Here is a 21,203-nt window from a genome sequence, read left to right as displayed (position 1 = left end):
AGTATATGTTAGATTTGAAACATTTACTATCGTGTTCCTTTTGAACTCTAATAGTATACTAAGGGATGTGGCAGAAAAATATCAAAGCACAGACAACCTAGGATGCCCACTAGCAAAAGGGTACCTTACTGAATGTGAATTAATGGGTAAGATGCACTGAAACAGAATTTGATCTGACTAATAAAAGCAGCAACAGCTGTATGAAAGCATATCCTCAAAATATTCTGAAATATAATGGAAACAAAGTTTAAATTATCTGCATTGTTTTGCTAAAGAACTAAAGATAAGAATTTCTACCTTTTGTGGAAATAATTTGTCAGCTTGGCCCTCCCTGTTACAGAAAACTTGTTGGGAGGGATGTTCCTCCTGTCCTCCTCCTAAATGATATTATTGGCACTTACATTTACAGCTGGTGCCTGCTGGCAGTCCTATCACACCTGCGGGGCTTGGCACTCTATTGATCTCACGTGTCATGTCTACTGCTCAGAGTCGCAGGATGGTTGAGGTTGGAAGGGACCTCTGGAGATTGCCTGGTCCATAGTCTGGCTCTGTCTTCCTAACACCCTCCACCAGCTATTTATACACAGTGATAAGATCTTTGCCGAGCCTTCTCTTCTCCAGGCTGAACAGTCCCAGCTCTCTCAGCCTCTCCCTGCATGACAGATCCTCCAAGTCCTTATTCATCTTTGTGGTGCTTCACTGGACTCACTCTGGGAACTCCATGTCTGTCTTATACTGGGGAGCCCAGAACTGGATGCAGTGCTCCAGATGTGGCTTCATAGCATGGATTGTTAATAAACTATTAACCTCTAATGATCTCAGTAGAAGCTGTCATTAAGGACTGTGAATTAAGAAGGCCTACAAAGTTTTTGTTAAATCGAATCAAGGCTGATTCAAAGGTAGGCTCACAACTTAATCTAACTCAGCAAGCATGCACCAAAAAGAGTAACTTCTAATGAAGGTACAGTTTGAATTCGTCAAAAAGACCAATAATTTCAGTTATATTTTTGCTATGAAGTTAATATACAGGATAACATCTAAATCACTGATAAAAATGTGACATCTGAAAAAGTTCCGTACTTCATTAGCTCATTTCAACATACAAAAATTGATATCAACTTCTTAGGCAACAGTTAACCAATGCATATATCTAATCTTATTTTAGATGCTTCTCCTCTTTCATTTGCTACACTTGACTGTGTTTTCAAATTAAATGACCAAACTGGTGTCTTTCTCTGTTTGTGTGGCACCTTGATTACACAGCAGCTAGCACAATGGAGATGGCAGAGGGAAAGAGGTATAACTGTAATGCAAATAAATACATACAGAGTAAAACATAGGAAAAAATGTTTAATGAAAACAAATATTCCCTTGTCTTTCATGCAGGTCTGTCTTTAGTTTTGTATCTTAAAGGAAAGCCAGACTTTGTTATGATATCATGAAACAATTTAAAGGTCATCTTTGACAAAATTTGGTGTAAAAAAAGGAAAACACTTTTTGTCACAATAGAAAGGTTCACTGGTCTACAAAAGTGTTGATCAGATTATTTCTGTTATTCAATTTTTACTGATGAATATAGAAGTAGAATCAGTTTATCTGACAAATAGTTCTATATGTCAGAATTAAGCTGTCCAGTAGAGAAATAACTTTGCATTAAGAGAAGCCATACCAGATGAGAAAAAAATCAAATCAGATATCTGAGTGCCGGGAATAGGTAATTTTGACTTATCCACATAAAGATATAAAACATCTCTTTCTGTCTTGATGCCGTACTTGTTGGTGCTGACGATGGAAAATTTCTTCCTGATCCTGTGGAACACAAATTCATACTTTCAAATGTGAATATACTACCCTTACCTTTTGCAAACATCACAAATGTATTGCAGCTTCCTTCTCACTTATTTCCAGTAGCAAACATGCCTTCAGATGATAATTACTTGGAATTTATACCCTTTTCTGCTACTTCTCAAATCCATCCTTCACTTTAAAGAACACTATATTAAAAAAAATAGTTTGTTCACAGCAAGATGGACTTCCTCACCGTAAAGATAATGAAGCAAATGAAGCAAGACAAAAACGTTCTCTGCAGAACCCAGACACTACAGGGAAGCATTGCGGCTTTGAAATAGATGGCTCCTGTGGACTGGTCTTGTAGCAAGCTGCTGCTAACTGCCATGTGGCCATCTGACATTTGTGTTCGAATTGAGAGAAACAGTGTTCCCGAATAGCTATGGGAAATGCTAATTTGACATGATTATGATGTACACAGAAAACCAAAGGTAACCAGATATTATGGATACATCTGATTTTATAAGCTGTTTTTACTCTGTACTTGAAATTCAGCACTTTAGGCTTCCTACACGTTGTACTAGAAAAGGATGTTATGGATCAGTGATTTTTTCTTGTAGTATTGAACCTATGCCTAGTGATACTCGTTTTTACAAGAGTTCTGCTCAGCTCATTCATGTAAAAATTCCTGTTTGCATTCTAAATTATCTTTCTGCTGTAAGTAACAATCCATTTATAACTATTTAATAAGAAGATCTCTAAGTAGGTCTGGAAGGCTAGCCTAGCTAATCATAGTAGTGACTTGAATATACATATTTTTAAAATTACAGTATTTTTATATTAATGTACTGGCTCTAAATCTTTACTTCTTACAGATAGTTTCATACAATTTTTAGAAAACCTTATATTTTAGGGAACAAACTCCTTTCCAGATACTGTCGTGAAATGAAAGGAGCAAAATTTTTTTCCTCATTTAAAACAGAGAAAATTAAGATTGTGATCTGTGATTTTCTACATATTAGTATTAAGGATCAATATCGAAGGATCAAGTGCGAGTCAAAGTCTACTGAGTTTGTGCTAAGATGAATCACCGGTATGGTCTTAGTGGTACCACTTCGGTTTTTCTGTATTCATCCCTGGCATGTGATTTATTGATTCCTTTCTCCATCCTCATTTTAGTGAACGTTAATCTCTGAGGTTACTCAGCAAACAATGTTCTTCAACTGACCATCCTAACTCACTAGTACAGGACCTGTCCCATCTGGAAAAAAAACCCAACCTCTCAATAATATTAGGTAGACACTGCTAATAAAGAGCAGTGCTATACCCTGGTATATCAGAAGACCTCAGTCACCCATATCATGGGCAGAACAGTCCCCAGGGATAGCCAGCAAGGGCTAACAAAGGCCACCAATGGCACCACTTGGCGTGCTTGGTGCCTTGTTACCTACACTGTGAGGCACAGCCAGGCAGACTTCTCATCAAGTCATGGTCTGAAGGCAGGCAAATCAGGGAGCACACTTGATTCACAAACAGCCTTCAGAAGTCTGTGGAAGACATAGTTAAACAGGTCTGTAGACTAAACTTCCAGCAGGCAGAACTACAATTAGAACTTCATTATAAAAATGAAATTGTGGAAATTGAGTTGCCTTCCTTGTTTTTTTAGCAACAGATAGATACGTATATTCATTCTGTGTATTTTTTGCTTCTTGATAGGATATTTCTGTTTACGAAGAACGACAAGTTTTGCTGTGCAAAAAAAGCTGCTGCTTGTCTGCTTTTGGAACAGACAGTGAGAGTAACTTCCAGGCTGAAATCAGTCTCTTAAGATATTAGAACAGCAAAGGCCTGGAAAAGTCTGAGAATACAAATATCTGAATCTTAGTGAGCATTTGGTTTGTTTCCTAGCAGTTGAACTCTTTCTTAGCATTTAAACTATTCTGTGTCAAACTGCATCTTTTATCACGACTTCCTACATCCTAGGGTGATATTACAAGAATAACGCACAGGTAATATTTCAAGGTGGCTGGTATGAGTGGAGGTACAAGAACAGGGAAAATAAAGAATGAGACAGACCACAAAGCGTAGAGGCCTCATGCATTGTTTGTTGTCAAACACTAATAGTTTAGTTTGATGTTTCTGAGAGTGATGTAAAACACGGGGTAACCTTTGCCCATTCCTTACTCTGGAATTCCCATGTACCAAATGCCACCGAAGCAGAGCAGCTTCCCTGGGATCGCTGCCAGCACTGTGAGTACAGCTTGCTGAAAATAACTTGGTGCCAAGAAGATGCAAAGGGCAATCACTTAAAGGGAAAGATGCCATCAGAGGATTTAGCACAAGCACAAAAAGACTACAGCAACAGCGAGAGAGGAATGTATGGATTTCAAGTGAGAGCTAAGGGGCAATTGCAAAGCAACTGCTGCAGCGTCTAGAACTTATTTCATTAATTACAGTAAGTTCAGGTGCCTATAGGCAAATTTACTTTAAATTTGTACTGATTTCTTCAGAATGATTAAGAAGCTGGAATCTAGACAGAGGTGTAGCCTGATTTGCCGAAGTGCTAGTAACAAGAAGATGAGATTATTTTGCCAAACGCATTTATTTATGAACAAATGTTTGTTGGGAGATATGGTGAAGGCTACATAACTGCAATGTTAACCTTGTTATATCAGAATAAAAGATAGCAAGTGAAGGCATTAAGAATGAGGCGGATCTCAGAACGACTTGAACTGTTAGATGGTTTGGTTCTTCAAAATACAATGCAGTAGAGATTAGTTGCCAGAATATTAACATAGAATTTACGTAAAACACGTAAGCCAGCAAGGCCAGGCTGATAAAACAGGACAGCAGGATTTTTCTTGTTATCAGACTCAGATATAAACTGAATAAAATCTGGAAACAATACTGCTTTCTTTGTGTAACATATACAACCCTCTTCCATACATGTAAGATGACCACGAAGCCAAGCAGACTTCTCCTTGCACGTATAAGAAGGGAATTTGGTTTATATCTACTAAGTTTTCTATACTTTGCAGTTTTTCAGGACCCCTTGACAGATTAAACATCCAGTCATAGACCTGATCTTTCATCTTGTGAGTTTCTGTTAGATCCTAATTTTTTTTCCACAGCTGTATTTAATAACTCATAAGCAATTCATAGTTAAAATTTTTTATACTGTTATAAAATTTAGAAGGATATACAAATTTTTCAAATCCACAGATATATTCTGACAGTTTTCCAAAACAACCATTGAATAAATATTTTCTAGAATTACTAAAAATGTTATAATAATTGAGTAATCAATTGCTGGTACTCTGAACTGGTATTGTCAAGACCTGCAGATACATTGGAATTTGCTCAGTATTCAAACACTCCTATATGCAAAACTATTCACATGATTAAATACATGGTTAGAGATCTAAAACATTCAGAGTATTTAAAATCACCCTTCTCCATATGAAAAAAAATGCATGGCCATATTATTGTTGTTGTGGAGCACCTTATTTGCAGGTACTGCCATCATGATTTTTCTTTCACATATTAAGTAAATTAAGTAAGAATATGTGAATGGTCCAGATACTCACACGTAATGAGATGTCACAGGGTGAACCAGCAAGGTTAATAAATGTTCTGGAGTAAATAAATAATGATCCCCATTGCTTCTTGTTTCTAAAAGTCAAATCTTTAAGTTTCCAACACTCTTCTCAGATTTTTTTAATATTTTATCACTCATGCTCAAGGGTGAATACTTTCCAGTACTGCATAAACTAGGACTATAATATCTGTTGTACATGATTTGTTGTCTCAATTATTCTCTTTTAAACACATGATGATTTCTTTGAAAAATGGGAAGAAATATATCTTGCATTTGGAAAGGGAAGTGTTGAGGAATATGATAATCCTCAGTTTCTTAGCAGCTCATTTTGAAATTTCGCAGAGATGTCTCCTATACAAACAATCTTTATCCTGATGCTGGAGACAGCCTTTATGTCACCAGAATCGTGTGGTCAACCATCATAAAGAAATCTGTGTAAAGCTGGACCCAAGCCCCTGAGTACCATGTTGAACAGATTAAATATTTCTATGGTCAGCCAGTGTAGAAATATTGGAGGTCAAAAGACCAAGACTTGATGGAAACAAGGAGAAACAGTGATGAAATAGACTTAATATCAGCAATTTTATAGCCAGTATTGGATGGAGGAAGGTGCATTATTACGGATGATTAAGATGGCAAGATACAGTGCAATTTTCCCCCGTTGTTCTCTGTATCCACCCTTTCCCGTTTCTTCCTCCTCCACCCTTTCACTCACGATCTGCCCACGCCCTGCCCGCACAATGTGAAGCAGAGCCGGGGCTTTTGGGTGAGAGACGACAAATTCTCTGAAGGAGATTCTGGCTGGAGCCACGCAGCCTTGGATGGGGCTAGTGATGCTGTGGAAAGGTGCACTGTTAGCAGAGCTATGGGATCAGATGATTTAGCAGTCTCTGCTGCGGGGGTGCCTATAGGGAACATAGCTCCAGGGTATGTAAGGTTTCCACCCTGCCTGCTGAAACAAGTCCGTGCTTTGGGTTCAGCTGGAGGCCGGTACCGTTTGCTCTCAGTGTGCATATGGTAGGTGAACTGAACCCTTAATTTTTATCATTTTTTTAAAAAAATCAAATAGGTGCTTGAAGTCATTCTATCCTCAGTTTAGGAAGAAGTCCAAATCCCTAGGATACAGAGCAATTTTCCATAACAAATTATTTATTTTATGAAATGGCACATTTCCATAGTAGAAGACTCTGTCAACATAAATGGCTTATACAAATGTTTGGTTGTTCTGCAGTCAAATAACTAGATTCTTACCCAGAGAATAAAAGACCTAAATATTCTATTTAAACACTAAATAATTTCTGAGTTAATAAAAAATAATTTTCTGAGTTAGAAAATCAGGAATAGCAAAAGCTTGAATCACCAACTCTTAAAAGATATTTATGCACAGATAGAGAAGCCATTTCCAAAAAGTAGCCTTTAATACATTTGTGTTTCCTGAGTTTCTATCTGTGGGGAATAAAGATGTCTTACTTAAATGAGTCTTACTGATCTGACTAACGTGTTACATACAACATTTTCATACTCTGCTGGTACTGCAACACACTTTGCAACATAGAGCAATAGCCTTAAATAATCTCTTAGCTCAATACAATTTTTCCTAGGTTAGCATTTCATTTGGTATGAGTCTGAACATGATATCATGTTCCTATTTGGGATCCAAAGTCTCTGAGACCATCTCTGCTTGCCTTTCTCCCTTTCACTGTGTTATCAATCATAATCAGAAATGTTTCTGATGTTTCGTGATAGCCGAGGATATACCTTCCCCTTATGCCTGCCTACAGTCTGCCTTCAGATGATGCATCGACTTCCTCTAAGGATCTGCTCAGAGTTCAGAAGGACAGTGTAGTTGTAATGGTCCACAATCAGAAGACAAAAGATTCTCTTTCCTTTGATATTTCTTTTTTTTTTAAATTAGTTAGAGATAAAATTCTTTATCCCTAAATGTAGTAATAAGATAAGTCAATTTGCCAGTCTTTGGTTTTCTACTCTCTAAAGAAAAAAGGAGAATTTAAAAAAAAATGAGAAAAGAAAAAAATGGGAATTTTTTAGAAGTAGCAAGCAGCTGCTGTGAATGTAACATAAAATATGGATAGAAGAGGAAATATTGCATTAAGCAAAAGCTCAAGAGTTTCAGGAAAAAGAAAACACATATGCTTAGGAGTTAGAGAAAATTATTTCATATTTTTGAACAGTGGTGGATGTAAAATGTTTGGCCCAGCATGAATCCTCTGGTTCTACAGAGCAGAGGGCTAGCTGAAGATAACTCTGCCTCTCATAGCAAAGTGCAAATAGCATTAATTTTATTTTTAATAGAAATTAATATTATAAGAAAATTATAATCAGTAACTATTTGGCTATTTCTAGCATTACAATGTCCAACCCTTTTGAAAACTCTGGCCTACCATTTTGTTGAAGCCTACCATAGCATGGCTGATATGACATATTTGACATTTTGATTTTAAAAAATTCTGAGGATTCTCACAAATACAACAAAGCCAATGGGAGCATCAGGTGCTCCAGCAAGGCACAGGTTTCAAAATGAGCTCCCCAAAACATTTTAAAGAAGTGGGTAATTTTGCAAATTCTGAGTTTGGTCCTTAAAAGAATCTTTATTTAAAGGAAAAGTGTTGGAGTGACCAAGTCAAACTAAAACTTTGTTTCTATGCCTCTATTTGTAAAAATAATAATTGTAAAACCTCTCTTAAAAAACCCCAACTTTTTCTTTATTCATCAACATGTTCAGAAACATCCTCTTTCTAAATTATTGTTTTCATTTACGTATCCTTTTATATTAGACTCTTCTAGAAGAGTGAGTGCCATTGCATGCATGAAGCATGAAAAAAATGTCTTATCATTTCTTATAGGTTCACTTCACATGATTAGGTTGACTCCATTTCATACCTGCCTGGGCTAAGACCAAGGCCATTCCCTTTTACGTGACCAACTTTCCACTGAGTTCCTCTTCCAGCCCAGAGGGACTGCAGGAACACTGCCTGAGGTTCATGGGCAAGATGCAGAGGACCATTAATTGGTAAACCACCTGTGTGCTTGGCAGATACTTGACTCTAAAAGGCAGTGAGGGCAATTTAAGGGATCAGCTGAAAATTACACCACCACTGGTGATTTTAGTAGAAACATCTAGTGGTGGACTGACTCTTCATAAAAGCTTTCCTGATCTCCTTGTTGCTGAAATCTACAGGTATCCTATACCTCAGAACCACCCTATCACTCTCTACAGTGCAGATTATTTGTTGCCAGCACAGGCAAATTTGTAGTGTGTCAAATGTGAGGGTAGAATATGTTGAATCTCATCTCCCAACAGGAACCACAAGAGCAACTGTGTTGACAGTGTTATTCATATTTGACTTTGTAATGTAAATCAGCTAAAACAATTTTTTCTCTCTGCTGCACTCAAGTGGCACTTCTCTGCAGGATTCAGTGGTATCACAATTCAGATCCCAGTTTGCCACAGAGCCTGACTTACAATAGTGACTTTATAAATTAATTATTGTCTCGTATATTTGCAACATGGACAAGAACTCCCTGGTTTGTTCAAAGGTGTTAGATTTGCTTGTGTTGAACTTAATAAAGTGTAAAACAGTTTAGGTAATGAAGAAGTTGTTAACATTGGATTGTGACTAATTTTCTGTCTGCTACTAGGAGAAACAGGATTAGTTCCCATGCCAGAACCTATAAATCAGTGTGGTGAAAAGGTAATTTTTAGACACGTGTTCTCAGGAGAAAATGAGGGTAACAGAGAGTCAAAAAGGAGAAATGGCCCTTTAATATAATCTTTCCAAAAATGCCTCTAGAAATTGAGAAAGCTCAATTTCTAGAGCTCAGAGGCTTTTGAAGTTCTCTTAAAATCGGAGCTGAAGAAGGTCAACTGTCAAAGTACTGTCAACAGACGACAATTAAAGGGTGGCTACATAGCACTGAGACCTCTCTGCTAATTGTTTTCTACGTTTTAAATATCTGGACTTTTTGCAACTTTTTTAGAGAATGGTTTGTTTATTTGAAAACTAATTTTCATCAGCTACCGTAAAACGGTGCAATGCCAAACACAGATTGACATTAAATGCTTTTTGCTTTATTCTTTTATGAAATGTAAAATAGTTTTTTACTAATACTTAGAAAACAACAGAAGTCAGCTCAGGCTTGTTCACATTAGTAGTAAACATGATTAAAAGTTAAAAAAGGATTAGCCAAGTGATGCTTTGTGGGTTTTTAAACTAAACCGTGAATACCAATTTAAAAATTCTAATGTAGTGAGACCAAGCTACAATTGCATATTAGGTGGTCCAGATGAATGTGAAGCTGCCCCCCAAGAGGCTTTCTGACCAGCTGACATGTTTAAACATTATAATCCTCCCTTTCTCATATTATTGGATTTAAAATAATATTTGCTATGGTGTTTAAGCAAAAAATAAAAACACAAACAGAATCCCACACTCCTTTACTCTGCTAAAGAAGCCCTAAAGGGCTAAATCTGGGGGAAGGATGAGAAGAAGAGTAATACATCTGTGGTGCATATGCAAGCCTCTTTTTAAAGCAAGTGTGTTTCACAGATGAAAAACTGTAACCACTACAAGGAAATCTTAACACAAAGAAATAATGTCTTCAGCACTATATAGTTATCATATAAATAAAGCATGGAGTGCTGTTTTTCTTTTTCATTTATTTTCAAAATAAGAAACAAAAGTAGTACTAGGTCTGTTGGGAGGAGGGTGAGAAGAGGATTGCTGAAAGATTTGGAAATTCAAGGCTTCAGTGACCTTTGAGCTTTCAATTCGGGTGCTATAAAATAAAAAGATCTAAGCAGACTTTTCAAAATGGTCACTGGATTGGAAGCAGATTTTCAGTCACCCCTGCGCACTAGCAAGCCCCCAAAGCAAGCAAAGTCTCTGTGCCCCCTCAGTCCCCACAAGCAAGGTGGGAATTCTGTAGCAGTGGTGAGATTTTTTTTCCCCTCAAAATATATCTGGGCTTTCCTCTTAAAATCAACAATTTGTTGCAACAAAAGCTGTTCAGGAGGAAGTGCTCGTTTGGCAAAAACGCCCATTGGAACGGTTTCTCAGCTTCAGGACAGAACTCCTGGAGCTGCAGGTGGAGATCTGCCCGAAACAGCCTTTGTGTGCCACTTCAGCAGTGGAGAAGCTCTGGTTTCAGGCTGGACCTCAGCGTGGGGCAGCGGGCTGTGGGCTCTGTCTGCCAGGCCCCGTGAACACAGAGTTCAACCCTTGGGGGACACTGCAGTGGTAATCCACCCTAGGAAAGCCAACACAAGCAGAGAGGGAACTTGAATGTGTTTCTCCCATACCCTCTTGAGAGCACTAACCACAGGCTGTTGGCTACTTCTGTCTGAGGTAGAATGGGAAAACATTTCCCAGGCAAGCTCTCATGCACAGCAATTTTTCAGATCTGGCCTGTTCATTTAAAGACTAAAGTGAATTCCAGGTTTTTTGAAAGCTTGACCAATTCTATCAGCTTTGATGATGATATATAGCACAAACTTCATTCAACATCCTCACGTTGCACTGTTTTTTGTTACCATACTATTACAGAGGTTATATTTTGGTAGTGGATATTATTATTATAGATATAGTTTCGTAGTTCAAAGAGACAGGATGTTACAGCCTTACTACATGAAAAATGTCTTGTGATACAGTGCAGTACATGTTGGTCCCTAAACAAAATTACTATTTCCCTGTCATTCCTCAGCTTTTAAAATTATTACTTACATAGCTGTGTTATTGAAGCAGATCATGGTCTATACTGAAAACAAGTGAGATCAGCCCCCTCTGTATTACACATATATACACTTTTGCAGATGCTAGCACATAAGCTAAAAATTAACTGTGAGGTTGTGATTTCAAAAATCTGGTAAACATTTTTTTTTTCTGTGAGAAAGGGAAGGAGAGAAGGGAGGTTTAGAGGGTGATGGAAGGGAAAGAATGCATCGCAGCTTCTGCGGAGCCATCAAAAGCAGCCTGATGGTACCGCAATGCTGAGGAAGTTGTGGAAAACTGGTATGAAACAGGTATGGCGAAAGGCTAATGAGTCTAAAATTTGATCTAACTGGTGAAGAGAAGGAGTGCTTATGAGACCTGAAAGCTCAGCGGGTCTGATCTTTCACAGATAGAAATTGATGGAGTCCTATTAATCTCAGTGGAACCATGCCATTTTACCCTCTCACACACCGATCCAATTTGAGTCTTCTTTTTATCTTTCAGTCGTTCTGCTTTTTAAAGCAGTCCTACAAAAACAAAGCAACTGTGTACCTGAGGAATTTGCTCGGTCAAGAAATACATTCCTAGCTGGCTCTTATAGTTTGTTCAAGAAAATTAAGGGGTTTTTTAATAACAGAATTTTAGAATTTGGAAAATGTATTTTCAGTATAGTAGTTCTCTCTCTACAGTATATTATTTTCCTCTTTCTTTAGTATTGTAAGGGCATTTTCAAGAGGGTTATTTAAGAACAGCGTTGTCAGATCTGCTAAAGCAGAAAGCAACTCACTGTCCTCCCAAGCCTTGAACAGGCAAAGCTCCGTCCTCTCCTTTGCTGATGTGTGCAAGTTCTCCTTTATTAATCAGGACTAATTATTGTTTTCCTGGCTGTCTTACAGTCTTCTAATGACCGTATTGATTAAACTGGAGATATACTGCCTAATTAAATTTATGATGGCCGTTCTGATGCCACTTGAACATTATTATTAATAGACACTCAGATATTATGGCAGTGTGCGAAACAGAAATGCCTATGAATTAGTAATACAGAGCCAAGTCACATCCCAACATTTGAAACAGAAAGGGGCAGTAGCCTGTTTCAACATGGTTGTCAGTTAACACAAAGCCAGAAGCGTGCTTTCTCCATGAAGACCTCATGCATCTGCTTTCATCTCTCTCTGGACGTTCATGTGAGGTCTTCTCCTCCTTCCCAGCAGCCTGGTACACAGCAAGTCCTCATTCTGTCTAACCTTCTCAGAGGTTTAAAGCCAAGTATAAGTGGTAAGTTGAGGGAAAGGCAAAACCAAACATCAGGTGTTGCCCATATTTAGGGTACCTCAACGTGCAGCTGCATACATAAGTGAAGCTCACAGCACTGCTACACCCTCAGTTTCTCGTGGAAACTGGTGCTCTTCTACAGAAATATTAAGCAGATGCTGTCCTCTGGGGCTGTCTAAGCAGAGGTCCCAGTTCTTGTTCTATACCAGGATCACCATACATAAAGGGGAAAATAGCTACACCCTTTGGATGACAGCTGAATTCTTGGGAAAGTACTAAGGCATTCCATGTCAATATGTGCTCGTTTCTAAAGCACAGCAACCACCTGGGAATCATCATCTCTCTTTCCAAGGGATGAGTCCTTGCACACTAATGGTAGCTCTGCCACCCCATATTAGGACAAGCCCCAGAGCTTAGCCCGTCTTCACAAGCACTGTAGGAAGCGTGCTATGGGAAAAAGGTTGGGTAGGGGGAAACAAAGGGAATAAGAACATGAGAGTACAGACCCTTTCTTTGAGAAGGAATAAAGGGCAATTTCCAAAGGGAGCAGAAGTGATTACACGGTAGGTCAGTATCATCCTCCAGGAGTTCTCTAGTTGAAGTTGAGGTTTCTTAATTTCACTTTTACAGATGTATATTCTCTGAGCCATCTCTGAGTTGCTGCATGTTCAGTCAAAACATGTCTACCTCCCACTTTATTCTGGGAAAGGTAATGATCGTCCTTTCCAAAACATCTTTCCTACATACAGATGGGTTAGTACCATAGACTCTGCTGTGAACAACCATGTAGAAAATTATATACAGGTCCTGACAGCATTTGCCCCACAAGTGTGTTTTTATGCCTCCGTGACAATTAGCTAAGCTTAGTTTGACAGGAGATTCTGTGCTCTACTTTTAAAAATCTTACACTGCCGTCAGTAACACACGCCATAGTGAGATATTAGTTGGTGAGTTTTCTCATACCAGAAATTTTTGTGGGTAACTAGTATAAACCTACCAGCTACAGAAAAAAAAACCTCTGCAACTATCTTCTTCTAAATATTTGTTTCTTATTTTAAAAATAACTACTCAAAGAGAAATAAATCTTGCTGTTTGTGCCTGCATGCAATTCTTCTTTAGCTAAACTATAACAAATTTGTCTCTGTGTGTGACTGGGAGAATCCTAACTGCTCATTCCCACCTATTAAGAGGGAGAGATCATCAGCTATGTTTATCCAACCAGGCAACCTGGATGTCTTATTTGGCTGGATAGTAAGCCAGCAGAAGCATATCATATACCACCATAAGACTATGTGGCTTAAATAAGTAGCTAAACTGAGTTCTCATCCATCCGCACTCACAGCTCCCACTGGGAGGAAGAACGGAATAAGAAAATCAAACTCAATAGGGCCCTTTCATTAGTTTAATTTCTATAGTTCAACACTCTTTACATAATAAAATGATAGCTAGAGATTTTCACTTTCTAAGAATAGAACAAGTGAAAAATGTATATCAAAATTACAGTATCGATGGACTGCAGATACCACACTATTAAATGTGTGCAAAAGAAATGCTTAAATAATTTGACTGTTGTTTTTTGAGAATTGCCTCTGCCCCAACCTTTTCACTTACAGTTTTGCCACTGAAGTCTGGCTTCTGGAACTGGTCTCTCTTCTACCTGATCTGGTTCTGATTTGTTAATTTTCTACTTTAAAACTGGAGGCTTTAAAACAGATAGCTATCACTAGCCCAGATCCGAGCACTGTGAACCCTAGCCATAAATCTCCTGAATCCTACAGTCTGTTACAGGAAAACAGAAAAGATAAGTTCAGAGGTTCAAATATTGTTTTCTAATGCAATTTTCTTGGAATGGTACTGTAGTAAGAATAATAGTAAAAATAAAATTAAAAAGCGCTCTACATTTTCAGGAAGATACAGAAGAACTCTTTTTGCTAAAAAATCTTTCAGAAGTTGACTTTGCATTTTAAATTTCTATAAATTAATTAAATAAATTGTCTTAAATACAAAAAATACATTCTATCTCTCTAGTATTTACACAAAGCTAATACTTCAGACCTGGCAAATTCCTACTACTATCAGGAGACACATTATTTGATGTCTGCTTATTTACTGTGAAACCACAGAAAAAAGTTACCAGCAGCCCTCTGGCTGCATACGCGGTGCCCGGCTTTGTGGCCCAGCTTTTCGGCTACCATTGTTCATCTTTAGCTGCCTAAACTGATGCACCTCGCATTGGCCAGAGAAAGAAAAAGCATCAGAACTTCTGAGCTGCTTTTGGACACTTAGGCTGCACGTCTGTGTCCCAGTGCCCCCAGGGTATAAACTCTAAATAACATCAGTTTCACATCCTGAAGCTTGTGACTGAAAAGTGCAATTTTCACACTAGATGTAAAGACAACGTTTCACTGAAAGTGTAAAAACTGATGTCCCTGCAAGGGTAAGCCTGCTTTCTGGCTGAGGAACAAGAAAAATGAATGCTATAATTCCAATATAGAAAGTCCCATCTTCCACCCAATATGGATGTGGGAGGAGGAATACTGAGCCATCATTTCATTACAAAACACTTAATTTTGTTCTGGCAGCTGGTAGGAGCCCAGCTGTCCCTTTCACTTTCACCCTGTGACAAACACATGGAGCGCTGTAATAATTTCAAGCACGAAAATGGAGAAAAGATGAACAATAGTGAGTTGCTAAGAATGCTCATTTACATGGGACATCTTCCTGGCTGCCCCAGATGACTTCTTTTTCTGTTAGCCCAACTGCATCAAGAACTTTTGGCCATATATCTAGCTTGGTTACAGGACAGATTAGGTCTTAAGCATTTCTTATGATTAAATAAAGAGGCATCAGGTTTTAGTCTATTGACAGTAATGGCTTGGTTAGTAGCTGGCATTTCTGCTTCACACAGCTCCTATAAAGGAAATCACCAGTGCAAGAGAAGTTTTTTCCCTATGAGACTGAAAAATTACAAAAAAACCATCTACATCATAAAATATATATTTTCAGACTGTTTCTCATTAAAATATGCTTTAACTATTGGTAGAAGAACCATGGGGTGAGTGAAAAGGAATTACGTATGATTGAATGTCTCAATTATACTTGAGAATTGCAATGAAGACACTGGAAAATCAGTCTGTTTCAATGACCTACCTAGAAGTCTGGTAAGGGCAAGCAGAGGGCTGGATTTCAGAAGGGAAAAGCACATCAACAGGAGGAAGGGGAGGAAACAGCTGCTGTTATAATGGTATATTTATATACTAGTTTACAGAATTAAACATTTCATAATTTAAAAAAGTGATCTGCAATACATTGGGTCAGACTCAGCAGAATATGCCTTACTCTGCTGGAATCACTAGAACTTCACTGGTGACAACTCTTGTCCACCCTATGGAAACAAACTCAGAATGAGCAGCCATTCATATGACATGAAACTTCTGCAATACAGACTTTTTTTTTTGAGACAATGTGACTGCAAATGTCGGTAAGCATTTCATCCACTGCAGAGAGGCCAACCTTAAATTGTATTTTGCTCTTGATGCTGAATTGAGAATGTTCAGAGAAAGCATTGCAGAGAAACTTTTCTTACTACAGTAGAAAGTGTCATTTCCTCAGCTGAAGTCCACTTAGCATATTTACTATTAGTATCACCAGTAGTAGTTGCTATGAAACACAGATGAAGCAAAATGTAGATTACAGAGCTTAAAAACTAAGCTTCTCTAAAAAATGTTTATCAAAAGAAGTGAATAATTTGATTCTAGGAAATTATTATAAGCAAATGTCTTATAGATTGTCTTTTGGAAACTTGGATATCCTCATGTAGTTACAGGGTTGCTTCTTACAGAACAGGCTGTAGTCCCTATAGACTGAGACTTCCCCTTAGTCAAATTTACTAATTAATGATCTAACAAACACTGTATTAACCTTTCTAAACTTGGGGCTAGAGAAGCAGTGCTTTAGGTTTTGAAAACAGCTGGCAGTTCATGTAGTAAGACTTTGAGGAAGGCTGGGGAGGACGGAATGGCATGCAGATTACAGAGTAACAGTTCAACTAACGAAGCTGGACTTCGGGTTGTTGGATGATATGGAAAAAAAAATCCTCAAGTATCTCAAAAGAGATGGGGCACTAAAGAGTTTATTTGTGACAAACCTCTTTGTTTCTGCAGTCATCAGTGAAGATACAGCAAAGGAAATGGAGGAGCTGCAGTTATGCATTTGCAATACACAAAGTCCTTGTTTTCCCACTAGGCACTGCAGAATAGCAATTGTCCATTCACAGCACATATCACATCCTCTGCATTTCAGAGCTAATATTTTTGCAGTCCTTAAGCTAGCATGCTTCAGCCTAGCGTAGTTAATTTTTGTAACCCTTTCAGGTGCATTGCATGAGGAGGGTGTGCTTATGTTCTGTTCCTTGTTATAGGAATTGTTTTTTTCAGGTATGATTTTTAAAGTTAAACTAAAAGATTTTCAAATTGCAGAGGGTTTATATCTACAGCAACACCTCAAACAGAGCTGTAAAAAGTCTTGTTTCACAAACTGGGAAAATATGAAGATTGCTAGTCATTGAGCATACCTGTATATTAATCCAATTAACAACAGAAATCGGCCGTGTTGGCTGAAATTGTTTTTAAGACCACTCATACACACACACATACACACGAGCTCTGACAAGTGGCTCCTCCTCTTGTATTTTAGAATCACACTCCTGAAAACAATGTTAGTTTTATGCTAGCAGTTGCTTTTGTTTCCTGCAGCACACACTGTCCACTGTAATGCTGCAATCCTCATTCAAGGCAGATCACCAGCTCGAATATGAATTGAACCTATATGCCATCAAACAGACGTCAGGCTACATTACTTAACTTCCAAGCACTTTTCTCTGTTTAAGTAGCAAAAGCTATCTGAAAACCGGTGTTGATAAAAGACGGTCAGCTCCCTCCCTTCCCACTGAGGATCTGCTTATAAGTCAAAGTGCAGGCTGCTTCTTCATGTTGAACTTCTGAACCCAAATCAAGTAAAGCAATCTTAGCATGTAGTAAAAAAAATATGATGTGGTATGTGCACTCCTAGAAATGAGGCTGATATTGTTTTCTGCTTGATCTGTTTATTTCCAACTCTTTCTCTCTCTGCTCTAACTCTCAGACAAACTCACAGCCCCCTCAAGATAAGAACGAGTTTCGGCTTTCTTCTCCCTTCATCTAAGCCAGCCAAGTCCCAGGTCTCCTCTCCTGCCACAGAGCAGTAGGAAAACATATAGAAAAAGCAATCACACTTTCCTCAGTGGGGTTAGAAAGGACTACAATAACAGATTCTTTCTGCGATCTTCTTTCGCCATCAAATGGTTAAATCAACAGAAGTTAAAATTTTCATCTAGTTTGAATAAAGAGAAAAAGGGAAGAAATTCAAAAACCGGTTGCTGTAGTAACAATCACCAGTAAAAATCTTTTCCACTAAATAATAGTATTATCTCCCTCTCCCCCTCACAATTTTAGTTCCCCTTCAAAAATAATCATGCTGCCTCTTTTAGATTTGCTGTACATACCTCAACCATTAAACAAGACATTTAACCATAGTGGCAGTTCTGTGACCTTTGAATGCCGTGAAATCTCTAAGCGGTGCAGCTTGTTCATGAAGACTTGTACTGCAGAATCCAGTAACTGCATCCAGGATTAGGAATAGAATTAAGCAACAACAGCAAACAAAAATAAAAACGAAAGAAAAAAAAGAAAGAAAAGAAAAGAAAAGAAAAGAAAACCTCCCCAAGTCCCCCAACCCAGCCAATAAAACCACCTTAAGAAGCAAAAAGACTCGGGAAGAGAATGCACTTTTCTGCCAGTGTGAGGGCTGGGGTAGAGCAGAGCTTGCTGCAGTCTGCCTGCCTGTGTGAGCGAGCCGAAGGCCGTGCCGGCTGGGAGGTGCTGTCAACTGCCACAGGCGCGGGAGAGCAGACCAATCCGCGGCGGCACTGTCAGCTCGGTGGAGTGAAGCCTTTTCTGTTTATGTTTCCTCATTTCAGGAGTGACGTCAAAGGGTTTAGTTTTTCCTCTGCATGTGCTATTAATTTTGAACGACTACTATGGGAAGAATGTGGCAGTGATTTAGGCAGGCTACCCTACTCGAAAGAAACCGGAGTCATGATTTATCTGTCCTGGATTTAGCTTAGAAATATTTTATAATGAGAGGTACCAGAAAGACCCAAAATATCCTCACAAAATGGGGAGAGGCTATAAATATGCTTATATATATTGAGGTGTTCTTAAATATACCCAATATGTTTCCCAGTGAGAGCTGTTCTCTGTATGGGTTGTGGTGCAAAATCAGACCTGATTCTGCCCTGGCCCTGAAGTAAATCAGGAACTGCTTCTCTAAATTCAGTGGTGTCATGCCAGTGTAAACCTGACGAAAGCGATAAGACTGAGACTACTGTCCACATCCCTTTATCAGTCAGCACGAGCTAGATTGCAAATTAGCAAACTTCTGTCATTACTGTGTCAGTCACCAATGCAGTCACCCTTAAGGTGTGCTGCTCCGGGCAAACGCCCGTTCCACCAGCAGATCGCAGCCCAGCCGTGCTCGCCTACGAGCTCTGCTGTGGACCACCACACAGGGGTTTATTTCATACCAAAGTCCATGTCAAAAGGCAAGAGGCAATGGCAAAGCCTGGTTTCCTGTAGCACCGCATCTTTGTCAACAGAGAAGCTATGCGGCCGAAGCTTCAAAAAACAAGTAACATATGTCAAGGTCAATTAGCATGGGCAACAGAGGCCACAACAGCACAAGATAAGTAACAGGAGGTCAGTTGACAACGATAACTGTTTAGTATTCTTCATCATTTTAATTTTACTGATTTTCTCTTCTAGGGATTCTTTTCCAAGAGATTGGTTTATGAGGCACAGTTCATTCCTAAAAAGTCTCAGCAGTCTCACATTTAATTTTAAAACACATATAAGTGCTTTTGAAAGTGGATAGGCTGACAGCTCTTGAGAAAGAAATTTCTCAATGATCCACAGAACAGGTACCAAAATAGTGGAAGTAATAGGAGCTTCTCCATGACCACCAACCGATGGTACCGAAATGTTACTCCAGAGAGGCCAAAATATTTAATGATTTTTTTCTCACTGAAAAGTCTGCCTGTGCTAATGTAATCAGCTTCAGCAACAAATGCAAAGGTTATGGTGCTGTAAATGCTGGAATAACATATTTAAAAGCATTAAATAAGTTAGAGATTTACAAAATCAATTAGAGCTCATTAAGTTCATCTGACTGTACTTAGAGAACTGTATGAAGCAATCTGGAATGCATAAATAGGAATATTATTTGTAGTACACAGACGATCATCATGTTCATCCTCACTCAGCATTGGTCAGGGGACAGCTGAAAACTGCACTTTGGGAATTGCACTTCAGGCACCAGTTTGGGGAATGTCAGTTGAAAATGATACGGGTTCCAGTGAGAATGATCTGGAGCCTGTGAAGAAAGGCTGAGAGTGACATTGTTTAGTCCAAAAAAGGAGAGTTGATAAGAATTATTAGCTTTATAAAGGATATATTTACCTAACACCCCCACCCCCCCACCCCGCCCCGAGTATATTCTTTAGCCTGGAGACATTATCTGCCCTTTAAACTGCCCTTTTACAGCCTTCACGACAACATAGTTGCATCTGAGCTGGTAGTAAGTCTCAGACTGTGTTTGGGAAGTGATCAGGGCAATGCCCAAACTCTGTGAGGGCCCGTTCTAGGAATGTGACATTGTGGATAATCAAGGTCCACCTTTCAGGCTGTGTTCTGTGTTCTGTCTCTGTTTATTTTACCAGTATAGGTACAGGCAATTTGCAAAGAAGAAGGGAATATGTTTTTCTCCATATTAATTGTGGTTAGAACAAGTAAACTGCAGCAGAGGAAAGTTGTTTGACAGAGGAAAAACTAAAGGTAGGAGAGTGAAGTACTGAAATAGATAGGCTGTGATAGTCCGCAGTGTCCTATTACTGGCTATTTTTAAAAGTATGGTTAGGCAACCATCATTCATGAGCAGTTTTGATACAGGTGATCCTGCTTTGGAGTATAGAGGTAAGAGTAGGCGATTTCTGAATGTCTAGTCCGATCCCCTTTTTTCCATTTTCTGCATTTTAGCATCAATCTTATTAATAATATTACACTGTGTTTCATGAATTAGGGTCCTGGTACATTCAAGTTCTGCACAAAGTCTTAGATAGGTATCGTCTATCTCCTAAAGAAGCTAGAGGTTACTTCAGCCCCCAGGAATCGCGTGGGCCTCTGACAATGAGTGGTCATTGTGGTTTTTGTGATGTAGATGCTTCTTGGGTGAAAAGATGGAGAGGCCTAGAAGCACTTATGATTGCAGTTTCTACTTAGACAAAGATAATCTCAAATGAGTACATGCTTGTAAGGATGGGAAAGAGAATGCATGGCTGTGCACAGCGTTACAAGGAAGACCTTGGTTTCCTCAGCATAACCACGTGCTTCCACGATGGGATGGGAAGGACTGCTGAGAAGAAATGGGCTCCATCTAACAAAGAGAGAAGGAAAAATTTTAGCATAGATTTGCTAATCTGATCAGATATGCAGTAAAATATCCTGTCAGGCTGGTGACATGAGTGTCCAAATACACATGACCCACAGTGGCCTAGGCAAAAAAGCTGAAAAAATGAAAACTCTATGATTCTTTAAAAAATGTCATTGGAGGAAGAAGAAGAAAGCAAACCAATCGATGCTCAGCCTAGATGTCTCTATACTGATGTAAAATGTACAAAAAATAATAGAAGGAGCTGGAAAACTTAATGCAAGATCAAAATT

At 38.7% G+C, this 21,203-nt stretch overlaps 1 long non-coding RNA gene across 1 annotated transcript in view; it reads right to left on the bottom strand.

Moving 5' to 3' along the window:
* The window catches only part of LOC140649151 (uncharacterized), a 57,766-nt gene extending 39,496 nt beyond the window's left edge, over window positions 1–18,270 (bottom strand). The window contains exons 1-2 of the long non-coding RNA XR_012041505.1: window positions 18,181–18,270; window positions 17,933–18,047 (exon numbers count right to left, since the gene is read on the bottom strand). This is a non-coding gene — a long non-coding RNA (uncharacterized lncRNA). The remainder of the gene's footprint in view (window positions 1–17,932; window positions 18,048–18,180) is intronic.
* Window positions 18,271–21,203: the final 2,933 nt, after the last annotated feature.

The sequence above is a fragment of the Ciconia boyciana genome, chromosome 3 (genome assembly GCF_034638445.1).
Source record: "Ciconia boyciana chromosome 3, ASM3463844v1, whole genome shotgun sequence".
NCBI lineage: Eukaryota > Metazoa > Chordata > Aves > Ciconiiformes > Ciconiidae > Ciconia > Ciconia boyciana.
Note: the sequence above shows the minus strand (reverse complement) of the source record. Positions and strands in the feature narration are given on the sequence as shown.